The 10,406-nt window shown below is 52.7% G+C and overlaps 1 protein-coding gene across 1 annotated transcript in view; it reads right to left on the bottom strand.

The window, feature by feature from the left end:
* Window positions 1-5,014, bottom strand: part of IL4R (interleukin 4 receptor) — a 38,928-nt gene extending 33,914 nt beyond the window's left edge. Inside the window, exon 1 of the mRNA XM_058569802.1 lies at window positions 4,928-5,014. The gene's annotated coding sequence lies outside the window, so the exon portion shown is untranslated. The remainder of the gene's footprint in view (window positions 1-4,927) is intronic.
* Window positions 5,015-10,406: the final 5,392 nt, after the last annotated feature.

Here is a 10,406-nt window from a genome sequence, read left to right on the forward strand (position 1 = left end):
ACTGTGCTCCATCATTAGAGGGAAACTGTCAGGAGTTCTGTGGCTCTGCAGGCTTAGAGGGCTGCAGGCCCAGAGATCTGGCATCTCTCCTCTCCAGAGAAGTTCTGTTTCCTCTTTTGAAAAGGCAGAACCTTCTGTGCCTGTTTCTTCATCGGTAAAACATGAATACGAGTAGTTCCTTCTTTGCAGGGTTATTCTACAAGTCCAATGAGATAATGCAGGTGTCTGGCTTCTGTTTACCTCCCTGATCTCTGTGCCGGGCCCTCTCCGCCTTGCTCAGTTCCATCCAACCACAGCAGCTTCCTTGTTGTGAGTCAAACCCACCAAGCTCATTCCCACCTCAGGGCCTTTGCACTTGCTGTTCCCTCTCCTGGGATCACTCTTTCCCGGATAGCCAATGTTTTTTTACTTCAGGTCTTAACTCAAAAGTCACCTCCTCAGAGGCACCTCCCCCACTAGACCATCAGCTCTACCAGGACACTCTCTTCTGTGCTATTCACTGCCATGCCCCCAGCCCCTGGCATGTTTGCTGAGTGAGTATAAATAGTGAGCCCAGTGCTGGCACTCAAGACGTGCGCCTCTGTTGATTCCTTTATAAACGCGCTCCTCAGAACGACACCCCTCCGCTCAGGAAACCTGTTCCACCAAACCCTCTAGGGCCAAGCTCCTCTCGCTCCCCCGACCACTTCCTCCCTCTCTCGCTGGAGGAGGAAGGGGGGGGCCTCTGAGGCTGCCCAGCTGGTGATGGTCCCCAGCGTCGGAGTCCCAGCGCCCGGGCTGCTTTGGCAAAGACCCTGGATTTCAGCGACCTCGAGGACGTGACGAGGCCGTGTGGGGGCCCAGAGTGAGAACGAGTCAGGCGGAGACAGACCCGAAACCTCCGAGGCAGCGTGGCTTCTTGGAAGGCGGAGACGCGCACACTTAGACAGAACAGTGCGCGCAGGGCCGGGAGCAGCGGCGGCCCGGACGTGGGGCTGGGGGTGGACGAGACCTCCTCCACACGCTCTGCAGTTCCCTCCACGGGCACACGCTTCCAGCCTCCGCCCCTTGTCTTTGTAAACGCCCCCACAGCGAGGCTCCCCGACTCGGCCGTCCCCCGCCCACTCCTCCTCCAGCACCTCCCTACCCGACCCGACCCCGAGGGCCCGCCTCCCCCCGTGTGAAATCCGGGCCAGGCCGGTTTCAGGGTCAGAATCTCTCGTTACCCCTCAAGAAAGCCCAGTGTTACCAACGTGAGGAAGCAAAGCACCGGGGGCTCATGTCCCTGCCCCCTCCTAGGTGCCATCGAGGGCGGCTGAGGGCCGTGGGCGGTTAGATCCCACACTCTCTCCTCCATCCTGGGGGTGGGGGTGGGGGGCGTAGGTAGGGGAGGGGGTCCAGGAAAGGTCATCTTGTATAAGACACGGCCGGACAGAACCAGCCCGCGCCCACGGGTCCAGAGCAGCCTGTCACATGAACACCTCTGCGGGGACACACAGGAGCGTCCACGCCGAGGAGGACAGAGCCTCCAAAGAGCCTCACGTTCGAGCCTCACATTCCGGTCACAGCAGGTCTCCCTTCCAACTGAGTTAGGAAAACATTTTCGGTTTCCAGAGCTTGTGGATTTCAAAATTATAGAAAAGGGGCGTAGCCGAATATGTTTGTTTGCTTGCTTCTTTGCCTGTCTTCTCAACCAGCAATCGAAACTCCAGGGGAGCGAGGACTTTGTTCCACGCTCCATCAGAGCACCTGGCGCAGTGCCCGGCACACACAGGTGCTCAGTGGATGAGGCAGCCAGGTGCTGTGTACGGAGAGGTGACTCTGTCCTCAGTGAGAAGAGAAACAGCAATCACTGAGACGCGCGCAAGGTGTCCGTAAAAAGTATCTCATGAACACCGCCCCCCAATACCCATTTTACTGACAAGCAAACTGAGGCTCAGAGAGGTTAAGCAACTTCCTCCAGATCACACAGATAGGAAGCAGCAAGCTTTTCCCAGATTTGAACCTGGGGCCCCTGTCTCCAAGCCTGTGCCCTTCTTGCTGCCTCAGGCTCAGAGAAGCAGAATGACTTGCTGGAAGTCCCACAGAGAGCATCGGGGATACAGCCCATCTGATGATGCAGGAAGAGCCGGCCCATCTGATGCTGGACCGCCTGGCCCCGCAGGGCCCTCCAGCCTCCGCTGGAGTTCTCCGATCCACGCTCTTACACGGGCAAGTTCATACAACATCCAGGCAAGCCGTGGGCCTCTCTTCCAGCCTAGCCAAGCGAAGTCTGGCTGAACATGACTGGGCACGTCTCCACAGAGCCAGCCACAGGGAATGCTGGGAAAGACGTCCCTGTTGGTCACCTCCGCAAACTGGCACAGTGGGGAGAACACAGGCTGGGAAGGAAAGCAGGGTCAGATCCCTCCATCTGTCACTCCTAGATGTGGGACCTCAGGCAAGGCCACTGCACGCATCTCTGCGTCTCCGTTTCCTCGCCTGCAAAATGGGGAGACTAAATCCCACCCAATGGGGCTCATTTACTTATTTAACCAACACAGGGCTCACTCCGTACCAGGAACTGTTCTGTACACCTGACACTCATTAATTCATTCAGTCATCACCACAACGGTATAAAGCAGTCACTACAATTTCACAAAGGGAGAAACTGAGGTCCGGAGAAGTTAGTTACACGGTAAGTAGCAAAGCCAGCATCTAACCTGACGACCTGGCTCCAGAGCCCATGCTCTTAACCTCCAAGCTCTATTTCTCCATGGGTAAGAACAGACAGGAACATTTAACGCGGACAGACCATGGGGTGGAAATTATGTTAGGTATCTTACAAAACATGATGTTGTTAACCCTCAAGAAAGCCCAGTGTTACCAACGTGAGGAAGCAAAGCACCCGGGGGCTCCTGTTCCTGCCCCCTCCTAGGTGCCATCAAGGGCGGCTGAGGGCCGTGGGTGGTTGGATCCCACACTCTCTCCTCCATCCTGGGGGTGGGGGGTGGCATAGGAAGGGGAGGAGGTCCAGGAAAGGTTCTTTCTTCTCACTTGTCTGACACATCGGTTCAGCTCCTTTTCTAAATCTGAGCATCAGGAAACTGAATGCCTTAGAGGACAGCCTCCCCACCCGGCCTGGGCTTTCTGCAAACCTGGGACTGTGTCGTACAAAACCTACCAGTTACTGAGTCACTGCCTGGAATCTGGAAATTCTCAGGTCATCCCAGATGTGCTGGTAACTGGGTGTGTTGTAACCAAGCCAACCCACCAGTGGTTTTCCCTCCATGCTGCCTTCCCATAGCCTCCCTCCAGAGGTCCAGGGTAAGGCCCAGGAATCCGCATTGTGATTCTTATGGCTTAGGCAAAGTTGAAATACACTAGCCCAGCTCCTCAGGACAGCATTCAAGACCTTCCAGGCCCACCTTTCCAGCTTCTCCCCCGTCCCCAGGCGCCACAAGCAGCACCCTTTCACAGCTCCCAGCCTTCATCCATGCTGTTCCCACTGCTCAGCATGCACTTCCCTCCCATTCTCCATCTGCCAGGCTCCTCCACTCCTAAGGCTGCTCAGAGATGCCAGCTCCGTGAAGCCTGTCCCGCTGCCCGGTGAAGAGCTGATCACCCCCAATTGTGCTTCTTCCCTCCTCAGAACTCCCCGAGGATGGAGAGCTCCTTGAGGGCAACACCAGCGCCCCGAACAACACTGGAGCAGCACCCAGGAGGAGCCAGTGAGGGCCACTGAGTGGACGAACGGCCGGTGCAAGTCACCTCCTATTCCACACCTGCGCATCCTCATCTGACATCACAGGTGGGGATAGCTGAATTCTCTGCAGGACTCCGGAATCCCCTGACTGTGCGGGACACCCCGGCCAAATGCACACTCGAGCCTCAGTTTCTCCACTGGACTGTAGGATTTTACTAAAGATGCTGATGTCCCAGCAAATGACCTGGCTCCTGAAAGGCCACCCATAGGGGAGGAGCTGCAGCGGACCACACCTGGCAGAGGGCTGGGGAAGGGCAGACACTGGGACTCAAGCAGGATTAGTGCTGGCCCGGGGCACTCTGTGAGTCCAGCAGCGGCCACGGAGTTTGCTGGCCCCCAGTGTCTCCTGATTGTAAGAAATATAAATTTTGTTTTTTAAAAAAAAGGGAAGAAGAGATTCCTGGGTTTATTAAATCTGACTCTCACGAAAGGGGGCCTGGGAATCTGCATTTTAATCAAAGTCCTTGGAGCATTAGTTTATGGGGGGAGTTTGACAAACACTGTTGACAGATGGAGGGCAGCGGCTCTGGCAGCAGACTGCCTGGGTTCGAATCCTGCTCCGAACCTTCCAGTTATTTAAGCTGCCTATGCCTCGGCGTCCCCGTCTGCCAAATGGCCACAATACATACACAGCACCGACCAGAGAGGTTATTTTGAGATTTAACTCAGAATACCTTCAATGTTTTTCAGGACCGAGCCTCCCAAAATATGTCCCAGTAATCGATCGCTATTATTGGGTCCATCCGATATTCAGACGAGGAGACCAAAGGGCGAAAGGGTCTTGTTTCCCCAGACGCCTTCACCGAGTATCCAACTTGTCAGTTTTCAGAACTTTCCCCACCCTTCCTCTCCCCCTAATCCTCACCAACTTCCTGTGCGCGGGGCAGGGGGGATTGCCCAGACAGGGGGCCCCAGACTGCCTTGCCCACGCTCACGACGTCCCCAAGTCCCTCAGAGGCCGTCCCCGCTGATCTCTCCGGCACGGCACGAGTGTCGGGGGCGCGCCGGGGGTCTGATCACCAGGGGCCCGCCTCCCAGCTCCGCGCCCCGGTTGCCTGCCGGTGACACGGCCCGAGCCGGCCGCTGCTCCCCGTGCGGGTCGGGGCGGTCCCGGGGTCCCCTCGGGGGCCCAGCCCTCCCCGGGCGCCCGCGGCGTGCCCGGGGCGACCCCCCGCCTCCGATCCGCGCGGCCCCGGATCCTACCTGCGCGCCCCTGGCCCATTCGCCGTCCAGCGCCCGAGCGGGAAGTGGGGACCCCGGGCAGCCAGGCCCAGCCGCGCCGCGCGGGGGTTTTCCTGGGCGCGGGGCCCAGCCCGCCCCGGCTTCCTGCGCCCGCCCCGCCCCGCGCCCCGATTTGCATGCGCCGCCCCTCGCCGCGCCCCGTCCCCCGCCGCGGGCGCACTCCGCGGCCCGGGCGCAGTCCTGTCCTGCGGGCGACCCCGGCTCCCCGCCTCGCTGGCTCCCCGCGGAGAAGGCCGCAGTGGTTCCCCTCGCTCTCCGCATAAAGCCCGGCGCCGGACAGAGCCTCCCCGACTGCGCTCGGGCCGGCCTCCCCGCCTCGCCCCACGGGCCCTTGGCCTCGCTCTGCGGGGGCCAGGTGCGTTTGGGGCTGATGGGTTGGCAACTTTAATCCTTCTCCCGTTCCCCAGCAGCCCAGCTGCTGATAAATGCCAGTGTGCTCGGTCCCTCCACAAGTGTTTGCTGAGCGCCTACTCGATGCTAGGCTCCAGAAAATGTTGATAGCAACCCTTCAACCAAAGACTAATACAATCTGACGGCCCTGTTCTAAGGCACTGCAGCTATTGACTCATTTAATCCTCACGACTCCGCTCTGCGGGAACTATATTACTATCGCCCATTTTACCGACGGGGAAACTGAGGCACAGAACCTCTGGGGGAAAGTTGCTCAGAATCACGCAGCAGATGTGGCATTGGAACCCAGGCTTCGTAGACCACTAACCACTGGACACCATGAAAGCCCTTGATGCAGCCAGAAGGTAGGGAAACCTACCGAAGGAATAAAGTATTTCAGGTAACCAGAGGTTCCAAGAAGAGAGTGAAACAGAGAGGGGCCTGTTAGGCCAGTGGGGCTGGTGGTTGGAAGGTTTCCCCGAAGAGACATTTGAGCTGAGAATCTGCAGAGGATGTGGGAGAAGACTAGTTTAGGGAGTGAGAGCAGCAAATGGCAAAGGCCCTGGGATGGGGACCGACTTGGCATGTTTGAGGCGTTGCCTGACAGCCAGGTTGGCTGGACAGCCTTGAGGAGGGCAGAGCAGAAAGAGATGAGGTAGGAGATGTGCAGACTTAGGCTGGGCGGTGCTGGGGACCGGGAGAGTAATTTGACCCCACCTTGCCCTCGAGGAGCCTCTGAGAGTGGAGGCAAACTCCTAGGAGCCAAGGACAGCCCAATAGTGTTGCTGCAGAGGAGGGTGAGCCAGGGAAGCAACCAGGCCTGTGGCAGGTAAGGCTTGGCTTCCTAGTGGAGGGGACACAGCACTTCAATTACCTTTCATTATTCTTCACTCACTCACTCTTTCTTGGCCCTGCTGTGCGCCCAACCCTGTGACAGTGGTGAGGACGGAGATATGAAGACATGAAACAGACATGGGCCCTGCCCTCTGAGACCTTACAGCCAAGCGGGCAAGACAGCCACCGACCCTCAAGTACATGACAGTACCGTGGACTCAGTCCCCAGGAGTCAGGGATGGCTTCCTGGAGGAGGCGGCCTCTGACGGTGCCTCCAAGGGTCAGTGGGGAAAAGGGGATAGGCGGTGGAGGGGGCAACGTGAGCAAACACTTGGAGGTCAGTGTAGCATGGGGGATGGAAAAACTACAGTTATTCAGCATCTGTTTATTTATGCCTCCATGCGCCAGGTCCTGAGCCGGGGGCTGTAGAGAGTGAGAGACAGACAGCCCCAGGCCCCGCTTTCCTAGCCCTGGGGGTCTGGTTGGGGCCCTGACAGTAAACGGACACAAGCAATTGAGTCTAATGAACGCTGTGAGAGGGAGCACAGGCCGACATGGGGACAGGCCTCAGGAAGGACCCAGAAGCTTGGGCTCCAAAAGGGAGTAGGAATTGTCCAGACAAGGTGTGAATTCCAACAGGTCAGATGGGAATTCTGCATTTGACATGAATTCCACAAAGACCACGCCGGGCGGCTGCAGCGAGTTGCTTCGCTAAGAAAGGTTTGTTCCTGCCTGGAAAAGCTCACCCACATTCACACTCACCCACACACATCCACCCGCTCACTCATATTCATATCCTCGCCTGCCCAAACACATTGACACTCATGTACTCACACATTCACACCACACACACGGACTCAAACTCATCGACTTGCACACGCACCACTCCCTCACACACCCACACTCCCTCACACACCCACACACAGTTGGTGTTTGAACCGGGGCAGTTTAGAATTAATGCCACAAGCTTCCCCTTGTCAAGACGAAACCTTCCTTTGCGCCGTCTTGGTGTCTCTGAGTTTGCGCCCAGTCTCATCTGGAGATGACAGCAGAAGTCACGCTTGGGGAATGTGTGGCCTGGGCTGTCTGCCCTCCTGGCCTCCAGACTGGGCTCCCACCCTGTTTTCTGCATCTTTAAGTCATTCTTCACGCTTTCATCACTTGCCCCGGGACCGCCTGCCTCTGCAGACCAGCTCTGCTACTTACTGACTGTGGCTGGCTCACTGTGCCTCAGCCTCCACATCTGCAAAGTGGGGATGTGATAGACCCCCGCCTCGTGGGGCCGTGTGAGGGTGAATGAGGACATCCACGAAAAGGGCTTGGAACAACACCTGCTAGGCGCTCAGTTCATGGTCACTGTTGTTCTTACTGGAACAAAGATGAGAAAGAAGCCCAGGGCCGGCCCCGTGGCTTAGCGGTTAAGTGTGCGCGCTCCGCTGCTGGCGGCCCGGGTTCGGGTCCCGGGCGCACACCGACGCACCGCTTCTCCGGCCATGCTGGGGCCGCGTCCCACGTACAGCAACTAGAAGGATGTGCAGCTATGACATACAACTATCTACTGGGGCTTTGAGGGGAAAAATAAATAAAATTAAATTAAAAAAAAAAAAAGATGAGAGAGAAGCCCAGTCAGAGTCTGGGCCATCAGCCTGTTTGCTTAGTTGTAAAATAGGGTTGAAAATAGCGCTGAAGACAGGAAAGGATAGAGCAGATGTGGTCAGATGTGAGGACATTTGGGAAATCTGGAGGAAGTGAATACGGGAATTCTATGTGCTTTTCTTGCAACTTTTCTGGAAGTCTGAAATTATGTCAACATAAAAGTTAAAGAAAACAGGGCATTGTCCTGAGGCCCCAGAGAGGTAATAAATGTGAAGTGTGTCATCTCGTGTACATTCCACTGTTCAAGTTCCTGCCCAAGCGGTCCAAACTCTGTCGGCAACTGCTCTGCGCCAGGCGGGACCTGGAGGCCCTCAAATAATAAAACTCAGGCTCACAACCCAGGGGTTTCCCAAGCATTGCCTCCATACGTGACCTCACAACACACTTACTTGTTTTCAAGCCTATCTTTCAGGATTGAAAAAATTAATAAAAATTACTTAAAAATTTTTAGAACAGTTGGAGATTTACAGAAAAATTGATAGTACAGAGAGCTCCCATAAACCCCCCTCCCCTGCATACAAGTTCCCCTATTGTTAACATCTTGCATTAATGTGGTACATTTGTTGCAATTTGTGAACTGGTATGTAATACATTCTTGTTAACTAAAGTCCACAGTTTACATTAAGTTTCACTCTTTCTTTTCATTGGAATCAGACAGTATATATCCTCTTAAGACTGCTTTCTTTCACTTGGTAATATGCTTTTAAGGTTCCTCCATGTTTTTTTTGTGGCATGATAGCTCATTTCTTTTTGCAATGAATAATATTCCATTGTTTGGAGGTACCACAGTTTATTTACCCATTCACCTATTGAAGGACTCCCTGGTTGCTTTCAGTTTTGGCAATTGTGAATAAAAGCTGCTATAAACACTTGTGTGCAGGTTTTTGTGTAGACATAGGTTTTCAACTCCTTTGGTAAATACTGCAAAGTATGATTGCTAGATCACATGGTGAGACTACATTTAGCTTTGTAAGAAGGTGCCAAGCTTTCTTCCAAAGTGGCTGTACCATTTTGCATTCCCACCAGCAATGAATGAGAGTTTCTGTTGCTCTGCATCCTTGCCAGCATTTGGTGTTGTCAGTTTTTTGGATCTTAGCCAGTCTAGTAGATGTGTAATGGTATCTCATTGTTTCAATTTGCGATTCCCTTAAAGACATATTATGTTGAGCATTTTTCATCTGCCAATTTGCTATCTGTGTGTCTTCTTTTTTGTCTGTTGAAATCTTGCCCATTTTTAAATTGGGTGTTTTGTTTTCTTATTGTTGAGTTTTTAGAATTCTTTGTATATTTGGATACCAGTCCTTTATTGGATATGTGTTTTGCAAAGGTTTTCTCCAAGTCTGTGGCTTTTCTTTTCATTCTCTTGACAGTGTTTTTTGCAAAGCATAAGTATTTAATTTTAATAAAGTGCAAGTTATCAAATTTTTTCTTTCATAGATCATGCTTTTGGTTGTATCTAAAAACTCATTGCCAAACCTAGATCCTAGATTTTCTCCTATAGTATCTTTTAGAATTTTTATAGTTTTGCATTGTGCATTTAGGTCTGTGATCCATTTTGACTTATTTTTTATGAAAGGTAGAAGGTCTGTGTCTAGATTCTTGTTTTCTTTCTTTCTTTTTTTTTTTTTTTGTAAATGGGTGTCCAGTTGTTTTAGCACCATTTGTTGAAAAGACTATCCTTTCTCCATTGAATTACCTTTACTCCTTTGTCAAAGATCATTTAACTATATTTATGAGTCTTTTTCTGAGCTCTTTATTCTGTTCTATTGATCTATTTGTCTATTCTTTCACCAATACCACACTGTCTGGATTACTACAGCTTTTTTAAAAATTTTATTTATTTATTTTTTCCCCCCAAAGCCCCAGTAGATAGTTGTATGTCATAGCTGCACATCCTTCTAGTTGCTGTATGTGGGACGCGGCCTCAGCATGGCCGGAGAAGCGGTGCATCGGTGCACGCCTGGGATCCGAACCTGGGCCGCCAGCAGCGCAGCACGCGCACTTAACCGCTAAGCCACGGGGCCGGCCCTCTACAGCTTTATAATAAGTCTTGCAGTTGGGTGTAGTCCTTCAACTTTGTTCTTCTTCTTCAGTAATGTGTTGGCTATTTTGGGTCGTTTGTCTTTCCATATAAACTTCAGTTTGTCGATATTCACAAATTAACTTACTGAGACTTGATTGGGATTGTGTTGACTCTACAGATCAAGTTGGGAAAAATTGGCATCTTAACAATATTGAGTATATCTATTCATGAAAACCTAGAATATCTTTCTGTTTATTTAGATCTTTGGTTTCTTTCATCCTAGTATAATAGTTTTCTTCATGTAGATCCTGTATATATTTTGTTAGATTTATACTTAAGTGTCGTTGGGTTTTTTGGTGCTAATGTAAATAGTGTGGTGTTTTTTTAATTTTTTTGGTGAGGAAGATTAGCCCTGAGCTAACATCCGATGCCAATCCTCCTCTTTTTGCTGAGGAAGATTGGCCCTGGGCTAACATCTGTGCCCATCTTCCTCTACTTTACATGGGACGCCGCCACAGCATGGCTTGATAAGCAGTG

This window comes from Diceros bicornis, chromosome 26 (genome assembly GCF_020826845.1).
Source record: "Diceros bicornis minor isolate mBicDic1 chromosome 26, mDicBic1.mat.cur, whole genome shotgun sequence".
Lineage (NCBI taxonomy): Eukaryota > Metazoa > Chordata > Mammalia > Perissodactyla > Rhinocerotidae > Diceros > Diceros bicornis.